Below are 18,080 nucleotides of genomic sequence, written 5' to 3' on the forward strand. Positions count from 1 at the left end.
ATAATTTTTTTTATGATTGATGTTAAATAGAAAAAATAGTTTCATAAGTGTCCTCGAAAGTTAGAGAAAGTGAGATTTTATATAATGGTATATAGTGATAAAATTATTCAAGTTCATTCATTTTCTCTATGTAGTGAGATTTTACATAGTGACCAAATTTTCTATTTTATTTTTATTATAGATAAATTAATGGAAGACCTTACAATGGAAATAATGATATAGTCCCAAGTGACAAGATGTTCAGACTAAGAGGCTACCCCTCACTCTCAATTTCATCAAATCAACACCCGAACACATTTATCGGAATACCATATAAACTAGCATCCAAATACATTTATAAGAATACAATATAATTCAAGAGTTTGAACAAATTCCTAAAAAATAGAATCTTCGCTCCAATTTCAAGACCTAAAAAATAATGTAATTTACCAAGGTCTTCCATCTCAAAATCTTGTGATAGCCATATTTTAATTTCTTTAATCAACTTAAATACATTTCTTGTCATAATAAGATCATCAACCTACAAGGAAATCAAAGCGACATGCCCCTTCTAATCTAACTTGATATACAAGTTAGTATCACTCTTACTTTTCATTTAACCTTTGTGAAGAGAAAAAGAATCAATATTTACACACCAATGAATAGTAACAACAAACACATAAATAATTCACAACAAAGATGTATAGGTGGAAATCTACAAAGATTTAGAGGTGGCAACCAAAATTGAAACCTATACATATTTGTTGTGGATTGACTCTTTCTTTCTTCGGAAAGGTTTTATGAAAAGATAGAATGATGTCTCATGTTGTCACATCAAGCTTGTATAAACCTCCAACTCTAACTCCTACTACAATAATCTTGTAATGTCCCTACATATCTTTCACCACACAATGTGATTATACAAATTTTACCTCCAAATCTTGATTTGTTACGGAAGAAATTGAGATTGAGTTCTTATTTATACCAGACACATGCATGACATTTTGAATCTGTTTAAAAAAACCGTTTGGTAATGTTATAGATACATTACCATATCATTTAATTTGATTTGAGTGATCATCCCCAACATATATATTGGCATCATCATTTGTTTCATGATAATTTTCAAACCAATCCTTATTACATCATATTAAATAGATGCACCATAATCAATAAACCATGCATTTGAGTCATTTTTCACAGTGCAGAGGATAACATATGAAATAAATAATATGGTGTTATTGAAGTCATCATTCATTGTTTCTCCTCTATTAAAAAGATAACTAATATGCCTTTTTTTTCTACTTTGGGACTCATCATACTTCATTTTAAAACAATCTCTAGAACAATGTCTAAACTTGCCATAGTAAGAACATGCTTCATTCCTTTTAACATTAGCATCAAAATTTAGTGGTGTTATGCCTTAATGTGGCTTTGCATATGGTGGCTTTACATATGATGATTTACTTCCCTTACTATTTCCCATGGCTTTCCTCTAGAAGGTTGTTTCCTTTTTCACCATCAACACCAACTCTTAATTATGAGACTTGCAATTAATATATTTCCATTGTTATTCCTTTTGTAGAAGAGTACTTGTGAGTTCATCAGATATAGGAGTTATTTCTCAAGCTATAAGACTTGTAATAAATATCTAATATTCTTCTAACATACCATTCAACATTATAGTTACCACATTTGTGCTTGATATATTTTCCCCGATATCACCCATTTTGTCTTTCAAAGCTTTAATTCTAGGAATAAAGTTATTTACATTCTCATTCTACTCCATTTTCATTGAAAGAAATTTCCTTTTTAATAATAAAACTATGTTTTATTAGTTGTTTCATACAAACATTTAAGGGTATCCCCTCTCTTCTTGGGCATCTCGTAGTCTTTGATATGCGAAATAATATTGTCTTTCATCAACATTCTAAGTACTTTTTCTCCACTCTCATAGCGCTCTCAATCTTGAAGTATGTTTGTGGGGGGCAAAGTCTTGTCTTCATGTCCAAATACAATGGGCCAAACATTTTCCCCTTCCAAAAATGTTTGAATCTTGAACTTCCAATTAACGGTATTTGACCTAACTAACTTGTTTGATTCATTTAAATAATGTTATGCGAGAGGATTTTCCATTTTGAAAAAATAATATTCCCCTACTTCAGATGCATCAACATATTTATACAAATTACCTCATGAACACTTGGTTGATCATAATATACTCCACTATGATGTCCTCGGTATGAACAAGGAAGTGAGCATTTTATTCATTCCGAGAGTTCCTAGGAGTATTTCTTCCATTTTACAAAAGTTAAAGCAATTGGAAGCCAAGAGTATATATTTCTCTTAACTGGTCAACATCAGTATCTCCATATTATTATGCTCATTCCACATGCAAGGGCTTTGATATCCTAAGGGCATGCCATATGGGTGCAGGAATGGTGGACGCTGAAACATTCTAGACAATCTCTAAGTAATCAATAGGAGATGGAATAAACACCACCACAATTGTTGGAAATAAAATCATCACAGAAAAATGGATCAAGTGAACTAGTTTTGTATTATCATGACATATTTTACAATCGTTCAAACAAGCATAACACAACATCTACACTTCTATGGGTTCCCTAGGGGAAAAGGATTACTACTCTCTTCAGTAGAAACGATCAAATATTTAGAGATATGGTATCATTTGATGATCCTCTCATATTCAAAAATAATCTCCACTCCCTTCGTGTGGGAAGAGCTCATGGATAATGCTTCTATGACATGAAGAACACATAGAGTTAGTATGGTTTGAATTCACGATTGTGCTCAACTCTACAAATTATAAAGGCGTAATATGGGAGCAACTTATTTCCAATCCCGTTTGAACATCACATATAAAAACACAATGTTTCCACTGCGCTAGCACATTATAGCTTGAATCACTCGCCAGTCTTTCAATAGTTGGATCACTCCTCCATGCTTCATTGGTCAACTCATGCCATGGGGCTCAATGCTCCAAAGCCATAATGGGAAAACAAATCTTTACAAACAACACACAATTCTTTGCTACCAAGATAAATTATGGAAGACAAAACAATGGAAATAGTGATGCAGCACTAGGTGAGATATGATCACACACAGAGTTTTTCCCTACTCTCACAAGGTCTCATCCTAACTTTGGTACCAAGATAAAATAATGGAAGGAAAAGTTATGGAAATAGTGATGTAACTCCATGGGAGACAATGCTCACGGTGAGAGGCCACCCCTCATTCTCACGTTCATCTTACCAACATCAATATGCATTTATAGGAATATAATATAGCTCAATAGTTTGAATGTATTCCTAAATAATATGATCTAAATAACTATTTAAGACAAAAAATCTTAATGAGACAATAACAAAGTCTATAAATGCATAATAAATCCTAATAATATTTATTTTTAGAATTTCACAAGTAAATTAACAAAGTATAATGTGACATGAGAGAGTGTTGTAATTTTGAACACTACTTTGTAATTGCCACATTTTTTAATTAATAAAATTTACTAAAAAAATCAAAATTATTTTATTTTATTTGATCTTAGGCTTTTGTGATCCATATTTATTTTTGTACTAAGCTTACAAAATCACATTAGCAATGATTGACCATCAATTTTATTTTATATTATGGATAAGAACACCATAAACATGAAGTGTTAAGATTTTGTAAACATAATTTATTTATTTTTGTAACCTTGGCATGACTACATCTTCATCATGTCCAATATGGAGCATCTTAAGAGAGCACTAGATCACAGTCTATCCAGGACCATGTGCACTTTTTTTGTAATCTTGGTGGGACTACATCTTCATCATGTCCAATATATTACCCCAATCAGGACCTTAAGAAAGCACTTGATCATTGTTTATCCAAAAAGACTTCGCATCAAAGAGTGCCTTAACAAAACACTCGATCACTCTTTATCCAAGACTCGTAACAAAGCACCCCTGAGTGTGTTTGTGCTTCCTACTATGCCTCTTACTAGCAATAAACCTATAACATAAAAACAAAAACATCCTACTACTCATCTATACGCAACAAAATTGATTATCCAAACTATACTTAGTAACGTACTAATCATCTGAAATCCTGTAGCTCACCTTCTCACTACTAGAACCTTGATGACCTTCTCACTCCTGGACCTTTAGATTCAATTTTTTAACTGACTCTATCACCAAGCGAGAATCTCTTTCTATTACCAGTTTCTTATATCCTTCCCTTTCGGGGAAGAGAAGCCCTTCTCGAAAGCAGTGAATTCAACTTCATTATTGCTAAGAAATCCACAACCCGTTGCATAAATGAATTTTATTCGGCTCCGCCAATCTCTAATTATCCCCATCTACCCAACATCACCCGGATTGCGATTGCCTTTGGAGGCACAAGTTTAATTTTAGAAAACCCTCGAGAGGAGAAGAGTAACGGTTCAGAGAAGACAAATATTATATAAATATTAATTCTATATTTAGAAAAATAGAAGAACAAAATTATATGATATACAACAACGGTTAAACTTATTTGCGTTGAGGATATTCACAAACAAGGAATGCAACTCCATGGCTTCACGGCTCCATTGCTTTATGAAGTTGCATCAAAATATTTTGCATAGAGCTGAATCTTCATCATCTTCATGTAACCTACGAAAACATATCTTAATCCAAATAAATGCTTTTTACTATGCAATATGATACAGTTCAGTGATGATCGCCTTACTACAGTATTGGCCATTCGAAATCTAGTAGTCACCCGAGGGTTTTGCATTCATTGTCCATTCAGCGATAACAGCGTCCATGGCTTTGTATGAACTGCCCCCTTCTCCCAACGCAGCCATAGACTTCTCCTTCAATTCTCTCGCTCTCTGCCTTACCCTCATGCCGACGTCTCCACCCATCAACTCCCTAACTGCTCTTTCCACTTCCTCTCTCCTTACAAATCCATCGCCTTCCATTTTTATTTCAATTGCCGGCTTAAACTCATTAACCAGGAGAAACATGTTAAACCTCTGTTCCGCAAAAAGAGGCCAACAGATCATGGGCACTCCACGTGAGATGCTCTCTAGGGTAGAGTTCCAACCACAGTGAGAGAGGAAACCTCCGGTGGATGGGTGAGAAAGAACAGCAATCTGAGGCGCCCATGAAGCAACAACAAGTCCTCGGTCCCTGGTTCGACTCTCGAATCCCTCGGGTAGCAGTTGGGAAATATCTGTTTCCTCTATGGACAGAAAGCTGCTGGACGGACTACGCAGCACCCAAAGGAAGCGATGCCCGCTTTGTTCCAGTCCCGCAGCTAGTTCGGTCACCTGCTCCCTCGGCAGAGCGGCTCCGCTTCCAAAGGAAACAAACACAACTGACGAAGGCGGTTGGTTGTCTAACCACTTGACGCAATCCACCCCTCCGTCTTCAACAATTTCGCCGTTGTATTCAAGTGGCGATGATGATATGACCGGCCCAACTGCATAAAAACGCGGCATTCGATCAATATGAGTGGGATTGATTATCTTTCCTTGTACGAGAGCTTTGATCGCTTCAGTCTCCAGCTCCTCGAATGTGTTTATCAGAATCCCCTCGACTTCCCACAGGCGCGAGAAATGATGCACGAACCAGTAAAAGGCTTCATTGGACCTGTCCATAAGTGGATCCGGCATATCTCTAGCAGGGATTGGCGGGACACCTGGTACCTCTACTGCAAAATCTGAGTCCTTAAATGAAACTTCAGTGTCAGAGAGAAGCCTCGGTATAGATAGCAGGACGGACAGCACAGAAGCGGGGGAAGTGAAGAATACGTATGTGGGTATGCGGAGGTCGGCAGCCACATCGAACATGGTGCTGCAGAAAAAGTCAGTGATGAAAGCAGAGACGGGCGAGGAAGAGTGGACGAGTGACCTGAGAGCACTTTCAACTGATCCTTTTGATTTCTCCAAAAGCTTCGACAAGCGAGTTTCAATCCTCATGTGTTCTGCGCCTTCTATCTCTACTTCGGGCAACTGGACGAAGGTGATATCGAGACCGGAGGACAAGATGCGTTGCGCATAAATATCCATGAGACGAGGGGAGAACATCCATTTGCAGGTAATGAAGGTGATCTTCAGTCCATGACGGCCCGAGAGGTCCATGGCGAGCTCGGCCGTAGGGATTAGATGTCCCATTCCTGCGCAGGGAAAGATGAGCACATGAACAGTCTTTGGGCTTTCCATGGAAATCGAGTGTAGATGATAAGCAATAGAGATGGAAGCAATATGATAAAACAAAACGTAGGTGAGGGAATAGAGGAGCCAAGCAATTATAGAGGTGTCATCCGCAGGCCGAGGGATTAAAGATAGAAAGATAAGGTAGAGTCTGCCATTTGTGTCCTACTTCTCCACGCATTCCGCTTCTTTTGTCACCAAAGACGAAAACGCCACCGCCTCGTCGGTTAGTGCAGTGATTAATTGCTCTCCTAGACGTGTATTTTTCCACTGATTACTTGGACTTATAAACGTGTATTTATTATAAATGGAATATTTATAATAAATACACGTCGAAAAATCTCTAATAAATTTGAGATGGATAACAAAGTCTCAATTCAATTTTGTAAAAATATTTTTGAGTTGTGTAACGAAGGAGGAAATGGATCGAGCACCATCGAAAAATCTTTGGACATCTGAATTAGGAAAAGAAATTCTAAAATCTTGGAAGGTAATTTTGAATCGTATTTTGATCTAACTATGATCGAGAATTTCAAAAACTTTCCCGGACATCTAAAATTTTGAAGTTTAACAGCGACTTGGATTTACAAAAATCCTTACCGGATTTTCTCTAAATATGATCAGAATTTCCATAACTTTCCCGACAACTCCTCCACCTCCACACATCGTTCCATATTTTTTAACCTAGAAGCTCCTATAGTTTGTGTGAAAAGAAAGGTAAGTAAGTTGATTTTTTTTAATAAAATAAATAAATAAATGATAAAAATTAAAAATTTACCTAAAATTATTTTAGTCTTTTTTTATTATAATAAAATTATTTAAATTTTATATTTTTATTTTTTTAAAATATTTTAATATTTAATATCAATTTCATACATATTTATATATAGGAAAAAAAAATTATTTTAATATTACATAGAATGAAATATCCAATGTGAAATATGAATATAATATTTTATTATGAATTAATATTAATATATATTTAAAAATATATTAATAATAAAAAATTAGCTTAATCTATATGTAATTTATATATATTCTCTATAATATTTTTTAAAAAAATTAGAACTTTAAAATAAATTTATATCTAAAATATTTTGATTTTCTCATCTCATATTAAATTCATAATTACAATAAATTTCTACAAGTAGATAAATTGAATAGTGAGATGTGTTCATTGATGGTGGTGGTTAATGTCCACTGACACAAAATTTTGGTCTATCGGACCTAAAGAAACAAATTATTTAGTTTGATTTAAGATTTTATTCCTATACTCAAAAAGCTTGGAGAAAAGCCTCCCAAGCTCATTATAATTTTGACATCCTAAAAAACTAGAAAAGTCAGTGTTGTGACAAAAATTATGACACTTAGATCTAATGTGATTGTACCCGGGGCACTTTAAGAAGAAATGGTTTTCATCCTCGATGTTCTTATTCTCACAGAAATGATAGAGCTTTCTATCTATAATGTTTTAGAAACTGACAACCAAAATAAAAATAAAACAAAAACGCTGAAAATATGCGGTGGGATGTGCTTTTCTCCCTACTTAAAAATGGAAAGCAGCTTTCCGATTAAATAAAAGGATTAAATGCGTTTAATCTTCGGCCCCTCGTTTTTTTTACTTTTTGAATTTTTGGTATCCAACGTTTAACTCACACATAAAGGAGAACCACAAAACAAATATCAAACCCCTCAACAGAATCTAAAAAGTAAATGCAATCATCCACTACAGACAGAAACGCCATGCTCATCCACTACGTGACCGTTACCTGCATGGCTTTTCTCTGTTGATCGTGACTGGCCGTCTTCCTCGCCTGCGCAGCACTCTCTCAGGACGGAGACTCTAACTTCAGCTCCTACACACACATCAAAGATCTTTCACTGCACCAGGATCGACCCTGTGACCCCTAAAAGATAACAACAGTGGGCACCGGGGTTTGTACACATACTTACCATCCGAAAATCAATGTTCACTCACAGATATAAAATGCGCTGCGCAGTTTGATCCACACTCGCAGCCGCGCAGTGAGCGGGAGACGTAACGAAAGTCGAAAAAAATGCAAAAACTTTCATGCTTGGATTGTGTGAACGCTCTGTGTTTAATTCATTTAATCTCATAAATTTTGAATAATATGAAAGTTTCAGGTAGAAATCATATTGGAAGTGTTTTGTATTGGGGTTTATTGTTAAGATAAGATGAAAATCGGATCTAGGTATTGGATAAAATAAAAGAGTTACTATCTAGTGTGGTTTATGGCTATAATAAGATGGAGAATAGTGTGGTTTATGGTCAGGACAAATGGAGAATGAGTTCTACGCATTAAATAAAAGAGCTATCATCTAGTGCGGTTCATTGTGAGTAGAAATAAAGATCAATCAATAACTACATCAATTTTATTTAAAATTAGCTTAAACAAAAGTTATTTATTTTTATCATGGTTCTAAACTATATTCGTATATATTGTTTAAAAAGGTAAAAAGATGTTAAGAGATGTTACTGGTAATTGTTAAACTAGCAATTGCATCAGATGTTGCAAAGGAAAAACGTCGTAAGCTATAGCATATGGAGAAAGAGCATGGATGAAGGCAAATGTGATATGTTACAATATGAGTGAGAGAAATAACATGGTGTTAAAAGTAAAGTGAACTTCTCTTTCACTATCAACATCGTACTTGCAGCTCATCAATATGTTTTTGCTTCACCTGATACAATCTTTTTATACCATGTACATCCTCTTCCATGAGTACTCCTAATGCTTTCCTATGATTGCTTTGTCTTTACTGAATTTTCATAGAAATGTATATTTGGAAAAATGGGTGAAGAGCTCAGGGAACATCTTTTTTATACCTTGTACATCCTCTTCCATGAGTACTCCTAATGATTTCCTATGATTGCTTTCTCTTTACTGAATTTTCATAGAAATGTATATTTTAAAGTGATGTTGTTTAGTAAAATGCCTATATTAACAAGCTTTAGTTGTGTCATATGCATTTATCTTTAAAAAATGACATTTTTATGGCAACAATGAATCCTTATTTTTACTGATTCAACTAACATAAGTGAGGCTCTTTTGTGGGTGCTTTTTCAATGGGGAAAGGAATGTTAAGGTAATAATCCTACATTGATTCATCATGCCAATTTGCACAATTTTTAGATATCACAGTTGTAATCATATCTCTACATTTCAAAATTAGTTATCGAATTGAAAAAAAATAAAAACGATTTCTTTAACCTCTTCTTATTTCTGTTCAAAAGTTCCACCGAAATAGTTTCAATGAGAAAAGAGTCACATGTTGCAACTAAAATAGTGGACTTAAGTGGAAGTGTAGATGGTTTATAGTTGCAAAATCTCCCAGGTTGCAAAAAATGGGTTGCCAACCTTGGCAACCAAATTCTTCCCATATTCTACCACATATTCTTCCCATTTCCCCAAATTATGAGCAATGTTGTGACCTAAAATAGAAATAAATGCAAATCACTCAAACTCCCTTTCTCTTTATCTTTGTATAGAAAACAAGTAAAAAATCAAAAGAAGTCATCTAACTAGAGAATAAATATCAATAAACTTTAAAATTACAAATGCTTCAATATGATAAAATTAAATAACAGGAGATCCTCTACATTGAGACGAGGTGTTTGTCTTACATATAAATTCTTTGATAGTAATTTATGAGCTTGATATAGATTCTCAATAACCTCTGTCACTACTTTAGTGGTTTGTTGAACAGTTTCTTGATGATATTTTTGAGCTTTTTGAGTTCTATGTTTTCAAGATTTGCAAAGATAATGATTATTTAAAATGTTTTGTAAAAGTCTAGTTAATACTATTAGGTATAAGCAATATATCAACCCAATTTTATGTAGTTATGATAGTATTTATATTTTATTGGAATAGTAAAAAAGAACCAAACTTTGTGAGAGCTAGCAAGCTCTTCCACAACATACTATAATGTAAATGAAATGAGTGAAATCATCATCATTAAAAAAAATAAAAATTATCATGTTATTTCATTTGGAATGTGATGTTAAACATCTGTGCTAGACAACTCTATTTTTTTGCACCAGCGAATTTCATGGAATTGGTTAGTTATGAGGGAATGAGTATGATCTCTCTCTCACTCGCAAACACACTTATAAAATGGCATTACATCATATGTTATGTTTCAAATTTGATATATGTTTTCTAGTTATTTATAATGTTTGGTTTTTTTTGTTTTTTTTTTTTTGGAATTTGAAACTGTATCTTTTTATATTTATGATATGTTTATTTTCATATTAAAAACCAATTATACCAAATTATATTTATATTTTTAATAATTAAGAACATGTGTTCTTTTTAAGAGACTTTAGGTTTAAATTACACAGTATGTGCATTTTAGTAGATTTTGTAAGTGATCTCTTGTTAGGTCCCTATAATACTAGTGATTCCCCCATTAATATTGTCATTATAGCCCTTATTGTTATTATTGTGCTCCTATTGTCCCCATATTGTTATTAGTGTGCCCAATAGAAACCCACTATTGTTATTGTTGTGCACTTGTGTTATTACTATTACGTCAACTTTGATTATATTGTGACCCCTTAGACTCTTATATATAGAAAGGAGGTTTAGTCATGTGTATCATCCAAGAATTGTTCATTTCTATAATGTAAAGGAGGTTTCCCTCTCGAAGAGGCTTATTTTGAAGGTGTTTATCTACATTTTCTATCCTTTTGTGAGTTGGTTTCATAATATTTGGTATCAGAGCTTTGGATTCTAGGGTTTCGCTGCTCCAAACAGGTCATCGTGGAATTTTCGCTATAACTTTTTTTCCGCAATGTTTCCGAAGCTAAACGAAAAACTCATTTGAGCCGAAATTGCTCTAAACCTCGGGTCTGAATTTTAGAGCCTATATCGCTATATTTTCAGAGATATGATCTGAGGAAGTTAGGGTTTTTGCAGGATCCCGAATTATATCTCAAATAGGTAAACATACCGACATGTGACAAAGGTAAGAGAAAGATTGTCAACAACACGGAGGTAGGAAAAAACTACAAGTTTATAGTAAACCCACTTGTGGAGAAAGCGGCTTTGGCAATAGAAGTGAAGAGGCAATAGTGCGACAAGATGAATACGCAAAGGCAGAGAGAAAAATGGAGAATGGAAGAAACAGAGAAGGAGTTGCATGAGTTGAAGGAGCAACTCCGGAAGGAATAGGAGCTGAATAGACATGAGAAGGAAGCGCAACAAGAATAGGTACAGCAGAGGGTGCAACATCTACAGACAGATGAAATTGTGCCCGTACATGTAGTTAACTCATCCGAACAGTGGGCACCAAGCAGACAAGGTGATCAGTAGCAGGAGCAGGACTTCTCTCAAGAGATAGAGCAAGCACTTGAACAAATGGATATGGATATGGAGCAGCAAGAGTTAGATCAAGACAACGACCTCATGCCTTACCACTAAGAGGTTGACCCACCAGCTTCACTAGATCCAGAAGCGGAGCAAGTCCCAAGCGACCAAGGAGACACTGAGATCCTTGGAGACAATCTAGAAGGAGAGATGCACAATATATCATTCGATGAGTCAAAGCATAGAGTTGTGCAATCTCGCAAAGTGTCTACTTCAGATGATAACACATCTCCTATGCAGTTTGAGGAATGAGTGATCGTGTCTGACGTGCACAAGCATCCAATAGCATTGGCCGACGCTACCAAAGCATATGTCGAAACCACTAGCTCGAGTGTTTGCTTCTTAATAGCTGAAAACAAGTGAATGGTGAAGGAGCTATAGACGGCCAAGAAAGGAGGATAACTGGTTACAGCATCTGCCCAAGCAGATTTGAAGAAGGTAATATTGGATGAAGTATTGTCCCTTGAGGTAGTCATATGGGTGTTATGTTCCAATTTTTCTACCATGCATAAGGTAGTTGTCCATATCAATGGTTGGCAGCAGCGATGTGATAGGAGAGCATGTATCTTGTCAAATGTGCATGTTCTTGTTGACTACATGTAAACATGGACAATGAGATACAAGGGAGCCTCATTACACTTTCCCAAGATGATGAAGCCCATAGCGGTCGAGTTAAAGGCATGCATCTAGAGTTAGATCCGGAACTATGAAGAGCTCTCACGGCTCATCACTAGTTTGCAGGCTTCCTAGGCACAGGTATTCAGGAGTATGGATGTTCTTTTGTGCACACATACAATCCCATCCATCGAGACACTCATCGAGGCAAAGACAAAGGCACAAGTTTGACTGGAGCTTGACTCGTACTTTGATGAGTTGATGCGCATAGCCACCATCCCAGACTTGGTGATCAGTGCAAACATCATGCATCAGTATGTCGCTAGTCTGGCCACACTCAAGACAATGATGTGCATGCTATCAGACGAGTTGGATAGAGGAGCTTGAATAGTGTACCCAGATGCAATGGAGGCAAGAGTGCGTTTCCAGAAAGATGTCACCATAGAGTACACAAACACCATCGCGGACTACCAAGCATGGCATCAGTTTGCTACCATCAACCATCTTGAGGATTTTGAAGAGTTGGTCTTCCCACAGTTGTCTAAGTCATAGTGATGTCTTGCATGGCTTATTCAAGCCTATTTTTTCTCACATGGGTACATGTGAAAATTGTATGAAATGTCTTGTCAAGTGGAAGTTCAAGTGTTGATAGTTGGATGTAACGGTCATAGAGTAGATGAAGAGTCATGAGGGTAGATGAACTGTCATAAAGGGGAATGTCAATGGTCACCCCACCTTTTGCTATTTATAGTACCTCATAACTCATTTTAGAGGCTTTTGGTTAGCCAAGCTTTCAATAAGAGTATCTTAGAGAAATCTTGGAGAGTATTGTAATGAGCCTTGGCTTCTCCACTGTGCAGAGCTAGTATATCTCTTTGGAGGAGCAGGTAGGAGTGACTGTAACGTTCCGCTGTCGGAACTAGTGGTTGGTCATGATTGTATTGTATGACTAGAACTTTCACTTCTTAATATAACAGAGCCAGCACGTTTCATGCATATGTCATATTGTATTTCAGCTATCTTGTTTACTCTAAATGATATATGTATCTATTTTCTTATGCATGCATGTGTAGATATTTTCTATATATGTATGTATGAATCTTACTGAAATGTGATGTTGGTTTAACCATCACTGTGGATTGCTAGCTTACTTTCCTTCCATGTTATGATGCATCTTTTCTCGTGTGTTCCCTTCTTAACTTCGTGCTTTCATAGGTTTCCAAGGGGTGCACTCACTTCACCCTCCATGTGTTAGAACTGTTCATGCACCTTCCTTGACTTGCTGCATATGTCACACCCTTGCTACCAGCAAGGACATCTTACTTTCCTCAGTTAGAATCCGCGGTCAAGGCGATACCATACGACCCACTGTTGGGAATCCTACACCAAATAGTCTGAGGTCTAGTTGGGACTTCTTAAAAGGGAGATCCCTTGACATGTTGGCAGGTCTAGCACCGTTAACACGACACCATCTAAAATTATAGCAACGAACAATACTAGTCATATTCCAACTTACAATCCAGTATATTAACCCTGAAAAATTTTAAAACTATATGATAGGAGGCCCAAATAGTGAACTCATAAGAAATGTATTGTAGGATGCCTACAACTGCTATCATTTCAACAACCATTTGTTCCCTACAAATTTATGAAAAAATCTTTTTCAGAAAAACACTTGAAAACTTGCTAACCTTTTAGAAAAGTCCATAGGCAATAGGAGCTTTGTTCACATGCAAATTTGCCCTTAGATGTAATCTAGGAACTAAAAATAGAAAGAAAAAAATAGGACTTAGGTGTTTGGACTCATGTGTAAGGAGTAGATATTGAATCCTACAATAGTATGGTCCTTAATCATTGGATTATTTGTACCAGTCTAAAAAGTAATGTACTCTATCATGAATTGTTACTGGAAATAGAAGCACATGCCATGGTAAGCTGGCATTGCTACAAAACACAAAATGAAAATGATCCATGTCATTAGGGCGCCCATGAGAATAAATGTTAACATCTAAACCATGATGATCACAAATTAGAAAACAGTGAACTTCCAGACCAGACTTGCTAATTGATTTCCCAGACCATGCTAAGAATGGTGCCTATGCTGCAGAACTCCCTGTCATGGTAAAAACTTAAGTGCCTAATAAAATTTGCAGCATTTTAAAAAAATACGACATTTTAAATAACAAAAAAAAAACTTATTTCTCTTCTTCTTGATCATGAAAAGGAGGTTCTTTGTCTTGAAACTCAATGCAAGGTATTATCACCCTAAATCATGGATACATTTTTCAAGTTGGTACTTTCTAATAATTTTGTTACAAAGTAACTCTCAGAAATATTGTAAATAGTTTCAATGATCACCCTTTCTTTTAGTTACCTATTCACATTTGAGGCTTCCTCGTGTCTGGACAATTTGATATTGATGAGTTTTTTACTTCATTAGGAAGGTCACTTGTAATTTTTTGACATGGTAAAAAGCAACAGCTAGTACAGAAAACAACCAAGACTTCACATGTTTTAATGAAGAGTTACCAACATAAACTTCCTCCAAAATCTTTGGTGCACTAAAATAAGCCTCAATTTTGACTAATTTGGTTCAACATTGTAGTTAAGATTGTTTTCCCTTCTTGTTTGTGCTTTGTAGCTAGTTTTGAATCTTTGCTAATGGAAAGATGTCTACCAGAACATACCCAACATTAATAATTTTCTAAGTTCAATTATTAAAGAAGATTCAATCAATATCAAAATGAATTCAAAATACTAATGAACTTGGAAGCTTGGGTTTGAAGTTTTTGATTAATATTTTTTTAACCACAAACCATATTAATATTCTTAAAGAGCGTTTCATTTGTAAATCCTTTAGTATACTTGAATAAAGTATATTCAATGTATAATATATGTGCATTCAACAACACAGTTTCAATTAAAGTCTAAATAAATGGGTATATGCAAGAAATTGATCTAATTTGAATCCTCAAATAGTTGCAACAGTGGAAACCATGTTGATTATGTAAACATTATCTCCCCTATAATTTTTTTAATATCCATCTTCCCCTCGGTTAAGTCCCCATGAGTTATTTATGATCCAGTAGGGATTGTCCTTCATTCTAATGGGAGCAAAGCCTACAGAACCATATCCTACTAGGATCACACTCAGATCCAAGTTGTGTTTGCTACAAATGTATGGGAAAGATACACCTCCTACATATGTCTGCATAAATGCAACATTGATTCCTACTGCACATGATATAGATTCCCTTAGCACATATTTGATAGAAAAACATCCATCATACACATGGAATAAGTGACTACCAAAAGGAACCGAATTATCATAGACCAACTTCTTGTTTTTTATTTTCTAACAGATTTCTCTAATGTCCACAAGGGTCAATATTTCTAACAAACAAAAGTACATCAGATGTCATCTTTGGACTCCATGATCCGGATTTAAACAGGAACGCAATAAAATACAGAGATAACCATAAAGACAGATATGCAGCGGAAATAATACCTCAATTCATTACTGTAAAATACTGAAATATGCTTACAAACAGAAATGGAAATAAACCAGCTAGGGCGATGGTAGCTTATCTCTGAGAAGAGATGTGGTGACTACATGCCTCTGAACTGTCTTACAATGAGGCTCGGAGGCCTATTTATTGTTGAGAAACAATGGAAAACCCTTCACATTCCAAAACCTAACCCTAGAAGATGAAACGCCAAATTGTGGGCCCCGTTTTTGGGTAAGTTGGTACATCAACTTCCCGGGGTCGCGAATTGGTCGTACTACCTCCGTTTGACGTGCATGATAGCCCGTTGGAAAGATCTCTCCAAGGACTACAACAGAAAAGACGATTTTTATCAGAAAAATTGTTGGAGGTAGATTTCCCAAAAAACATCGTTTAGGGCCTCAAAACGGCTTCGAAAGTTTAGGACCCGAAAAACTACTAAAAATAGTAAACTGTGCTATAATTAAGGAAACTGAAAAATTGTAAGAAGCACTAGAGGGGATCCAAGTGGAATTAGCGGGTGGCCACCAATATCCACCTGGATCACTCCACTATGTAGATTGATCATTGAGGCATGTTTATCAAGCTTTTAAACGAGTAAAGCTTTATAAATACTTTGTTTCATGTTTTATAATTATTATGCATCCAATATTATTCACAACTCACACACAATTGTGATGTCAAAAGACACAAATAGGTGATAGAATCTCAACATAATGAAGCTCCATTATGAAAATAAATAGTAACATCACATAAATAATGACCACAAGTGACACTATGAATATAACCTATAAATATTACATAAATAATGACTACAAGTGATAGTATGAAGATAGCCTATAACATTACATAAATAATGACCACGCGCCCCAAAAAAATCCATAAAGCATTACAAAAAACAACAAGAAACCACTCGCTGCAACTTATAAATTGCCATCCCAAGAAGAAACTTATAAATAAATCAACCAAAATTTATTCTCTTGGATTCGGGTAAAAAATTCTAAAAATTTCCCTTAATGTTAAGGTAATTTTCTTCCAATGGCAATGGCAGATAAAAATAAATCCTTATCAAATTTCTTAGGTTGTCTATAATAAAAGTATATTTCTCTAATAAACTAACAAAGAAATTGGTATGCATTATGAAGTACTTGATAGAGATCCATTCTTCACCAAATTTGCAGCAATTTGATCTTCATCAATAGAAACAACACTGAAATTTGAAACATGTGCCACAATTTTGTTCTTGTTAAATTTGCAAGTGTCATATTTTCTAGTATATGGATAATCAATTTCCCTCTCCAATCTACCAGCTTTTAGAGCATATTGATAAGCACTTGTCATGAGCCCACCATTGCAACTAGAATCACATGACATATCATATGAAGGATCACACAGAAGGGTCACAAAATAGAAAACTCAACAATGAAAAAATCCACAGCAAAGTGGAGATTAAATTTGGATATAAAAAAGCACTAGGAAACCAAAAAAACTAATATCATGTCTAGCAATAGGTTCTTTAGATTGTAGAATGCCTCAAAATTTGAAGGGAATAGACTTTCAAAATGTAAGAAGCATGGACTACATAGTCTCCCAAACAAGCCAAACCCTATGCAACATGAATGAATGGTAAAAAAAATTGCATCTTGTGTATGAACCAACCCGGGGGGGAACATGGATATATTCCCCACCTGATTATCGAAAAACAAGTTTCTCAAGATGTACATGTAGACATCCATTATATGGTTCACCCAAGTTTTAAGAAGCCCCGCCTTTACTAGCTAAGGTAATGTAGGCAATTTTCTAAGCTTTGAAAGGTTTTCTCTTCATGGTTTGGGTACTTAATTTTTAGAAAGGTCTTGATTGGGAGACCCTAATTAAGGGGTAAATACTTTAAATAATTCTTTAGCTTATCTTTATTGGAAGATATTAATTAAGGGATAAACACTTTCAATAATATATTGGATGATCACATTTTATAGTGATGGATACTCTCAGCAAGACTTTAGAAGATCCCATCTGATAGGGGTCCATAATTTCAATAAGATTCCTTGTCATGTTAAGACATACTAAATAGGAAGGAAACAAAGAAGTGAAAATTATTGTTCATTGTACAGAACCATAGAATTTCATAAATGTTTCAAAATTAAAAACAAGAAAGTTATACTTATAAAAATTACAACACCTACAGTTAACACTCTTTCATTCACTTCCTTGACATCTCCTTGGAATATTTCTAGCTTGAGAAAATGGAGCAATCTCCATAAATTTGTTCAAGAGCTACTTTGAGGACGGTTTTCTCTGATACACCACTTCCAGATTGAGAAATGTGCACTTTTGTTTTAGTTAATTCCTTTTTTGGAAGATTTATATCGCAAA

At 35.2% G+C, this 18,080-nt stretch overlaps 1 pseudogene; it reads right to left on the reverse strand.

The window, feature by feature from the left end:
- Positions 1–4,448: 4,448 nt before the first annotated feature.
- Positions 4,449–6,296, reverse strand: LOC149158292 (UDP-glycosyltransferase 72B1 pseudogene; annotated as a pseudogene).
- Between the last annotated feature and the right edge of the window lie 11,784 nt (positions 6,297–18,080).

This window comes from Pinus tabuliformis, chromosome 5_2, assembly GCF_031772625.1.
Source record: "Pinus tabuliformis cultivar Carrire ecotype Pingquan chromosome 5_2, CPIR1, whole genome shotgun sequence".
NCBI classification, from domain to species: domain Eukaryota; kingdom Viridiplantae; phylum Streptophyta; class Pinopsida; order Pinales; family Pinaceae; genus Pinus; species Pinus tabuliformis.